This window comes from Nannospalax galili, unplaced genomic scaffold (assembly GCF_000622305.1).
Source record: "Nannospalax galili isolate Female #2095 unplaced genomic scaffold, S.galili_v1.0 scaffold1360, whole genome shotgun sequence".
In the NCBI taxonomy this organism is placed as follows: domain Eukaryota; kingdom Metazoa; phylum Chordata; class Mammalia; order Rodentia; family Spalacidae; genus Nannospalax; species Nannospalax galili.
Genome location: NW_008346551.1, coordinates 70,744 through 74,588, shown reverse-complemented (window position 1 = coordinate 74,588; position 3,845 = coordinate 70,744).

The window sequence follows — 3,845 nt, the reverse complement described above, 5'->3', positions numbered from 1 at the left end:
CTGTTTAGGTCTATGCCCCTAATTATAAACTGGGTTGTCATTGATTTATTGTTGTCGTTTACATTTAGTATCTTGAGTTCTTTGTATATTCCAGATATTAACCTTCTGTCAGACATATAACTGGTAAAGATTTTTTTCTAGCCTATATACTACCTCTTTATTCAAATGATGTTGTCCTTCGCTGTGCAGAAGCTTTTTAGTTTCATGGGGTCCTCTTCAGAAAGTCCTTTCTTGTGCCTCTAAGTTCCAGTGTATTCCTTACTTTCTTCTGTATCATATTCAGAGTATGACTTGCTTTGTGTCATAATATTTGGTTAATTTTGAGAAAGTTCCATGGACTACTGAAAAAGTAAAGTATGTTCTTTAGTATTTGTGTGCAATGTTCTGTAGATGTTAGATCATTTTATTTATGACGTTATTTAATTTCAGAGTTTTTCTGTTTAGTTTTTATCTGGAAGACTTGTCGATGGGTGACCGTGGGGTATTGAAGTCACCCACTATCACTGTGCTGGGATCAATCTGTGGTTTCTAGTATTGTTTCTTTTATGATAGATGTCCCTGTGTTTGGTGCATAAATGTTTTTAGAATTATAATATTCTCTTGATGAATTTTAATGGGCATAAAATGTTCTTCCTTATCTCTTATGATTAGTTTTAATTTGAAGTCTATTCTGTCAGATATCAGAAGAGCACAGTCCACTTGTTTCCTATTCCATTTGCTTGGAGTACCTTCTCTACCCTTTTACTTGAAGATGGAGCCTGTCTTTGATGGTGAGCTGTGTTTCTTGGAGGCAGCAAAAAGATAAATCCTATTTCTTAATCTGATCTGTTAGTCTTTGTCTTTTTATTGAGGAATTGAGAATGTTAATATTGAGAGTTATTTTTACCAGTGTTCATTAGTTCCTGTTATTATATTGTGGTGGTATTTTCTTAGAACGCTTTTTTGTTAACTGTTTTGGAATTGCTTATTCTTTATGCCATTTTGGGTGTGTTTAATTTTCTCTTCAGAGCAAAGTGTTCTTTCTAGTGTGCTCCGAAGAGCCAGATTAGTGGACATAAATTCTCCTAAACGTATGATTTGTAAGTTTAGTCTTTATATAGTGTCCCAGAATTCCTGCATGTTCCATTCCTGGGTTACTTTAGATTTAACATTTTCTTTGACTGTGTGATCTATTCCCTCTACCTTGTCTTGGAGACCTGATAGTCTCTCTTCTGCTTCATCCAGCCTCTCCTTGAAGCTCTCCTCTGAGCTTTTTGTCTGACTTCTTGAGTTTTTCATTTCGAGTTTTATTTCAATTTGGTTTTACTTCAGACTCTCTTTTTATTAAATTCTAATTTTATATCTAAAATTGTTTTACTTATTTAATTCAACTGTGTTTTCTCAGTCCTCATTCAGTCTTTTATTCATCTCCTCTGAGTTCCTTGAATATTTTTATAATCGCTATTTTGAAATCATGTCTTGTGTATCAGCTAAGTTGCTTTTCTCTGGAAACATGATGGGATGTTGATTTCTGAAGGGGACATACTATCTTGATTATTCCTGTAGTTTGTGTTTCTGCAATGGGACCTAGGCATCTGTAGTTATTATTGTTGATGGTATTTGTTGATATGATTATCTCATATCACCTTTGTTGAGTAAGCATTTGTATCTGTTTTCTATTACCCAAACTTGTCAGATTGTGGACCAGCTGAGTGGTTGGTTTTCAGCCTTGGAGCCTGGGAGGGCCACATCTTTAATTTTTGAAATAAGCTTCCTGTGTATATTTGAAGTGGCTTCTCCTTAACCAGGTGACCTTGCTTTACTCCTGCTCCTCTATGGGCATTGTCTTGTCATGGTTGTTTCACCTTTCTGAAGGAGGGGTCGGTCCTGCAAAGATTCTGATGTGCGCATGTGGCCATCATTTCTTCTTCCTTAAAATAAACTCTCCTTTCTTGGTAGGGAATGGGTGGTGGACATGCTGTGTGACTGAGACATACTTCCGCCTGTAACTGCTGAATGAGATCATTTGAGCAAGAAAATGAGAGTCAGGCAGCCTGGGGTCAGATCCAAATTTAGCTACTCCCCAGCCATGTGATGTAATCTCTCTCAGCCAGTGTCCTCCCAAGCAAACAGAATGCAGAAGCAAGATCAAACTCTGGATGTTCCCACCTGTGTAGGCTAAAATCTTGGTGGAATTAAGATGGGCATGAGGGCTCATTCTTTAAAATGCACCAGATTGTTAATTGTACAACATTCCATGTCAGTGGTTAAGTGTTTGCAGATATCCAGGTATAGTAACACCCTATGAGAAGTATTTTTACATTTCTTTTGAAGCTTTTCTAATGGCTTCAAAGAAGAATGAAGAATCCCATATAATCAGCACAGCTTTCCTAACTTCTGCCTTGCATAATAAAGAGAAGATAGAAGACAGAAGAGGAAGAAAGGGAGAAATGAAAGGAAGAAATAAGGAACCAGAACCGGGAGGGAGGGAGGGAAGGAAAGTGAGAGAAAGGAGAGAGAGGAAAATAAAGCAATTATCTTCTAGTGATATGCTGTTTGCTACTCAGTTTCACTGCATTTTCTTTTTTTTGGTTCTGCTTTGTTTTGTTTTCTGAGACAGGATCCCGCTATATAGCACTGACTAGCCTGGAACTCAGTATGTAGACCAGGCTGGCCTCGAACTCACAGAAATCTGTCTCTGTCTCCCAAGTGCTAGGATTAAAGGTGTGCACTACCATGCCTGGTTTCACTGTATTATTATAAGCAGAAATATACATATAAAATATAAAATAAATATTCATTTGAAATAAAATATGCAAAAATAATCTATATAAACTTAGTTGTGACTTTCATTGTGGTTTCAGTGTATTCCTTGGAAATGTCTTTATTCAGTGTTTTTCTCTTTAAGTTGTTGTTTTTGTATAGGTAGTTCCCCACAAAATGTTTTCAAGCTAATTTTATCCTAATTTTTAAGAAAATCTCATCTGTAAAAGCATTCTGATGTTAAATTAGGCATCTAGTATAGTAAGCAGCTTTATTAAGATACTTTTACAGACTCAACAGTAAATATTACCACTTCAGCAAGCTAAAATCTGAGCATCAATATTGGATGAAGTTGTCAAGCATAATGTGAGTTATAGATTTATAACCCACTGAACCAAGTAATGGGTTTGCAATTAGCAGCACAGTCAAAGGATTTAATGAAAACCAGAGCTATTTCTGTGATCAGATGAGTGATTATTCCAAATGTTTTTCCTAAGGACAAAGTGTGCTCCTCTGAACAGGACAAGAGCCACTCTAAAATGAAAGTCCATCTCACTTGGATGCATTTGATTGGAAAACACTCACCAGGGGTCAGTTCCCGCTCCAGCTGGTAGAGTGCTAGCCGACCGTGATATGTCATCACCAGATTCTATTCAAGGATTAATGGCTCCGAAGAACAAGATGCCTCACTAAGTCTTCCTGTAATATCATCCCCAAGTGTAACCCATCCTATCATTCCAGGCCCCTTTACACACTAAGGAGCAGAGAGTGGCTTTTCACAAGTTACAGAGCACATGGGTAATCCAGTGCATGTTCTAAATCACCTCTCTTGGTTCAGTCCAAGTCATAGCACTCATGAGAAACTGCCAAAACAGAAGCTCGCTACTCCGGCCAGGCAGGGGAGGGAGAGACAGGATTTGTTTAGAGCCATCTCTCACCACTAGGGAAGGCTACAATGTCCCTGGAAAGATATGGTCTGATTCTGCTACTAATTTGGCTCAAATGACCTTGAACGGCTGAGAGAGTTCTGTAACTCCCTCCACTCCATATATAAGGAGCTCCAACTATGAGATTTCACAATAGTGCCCTGGCCTTCCCAAAGC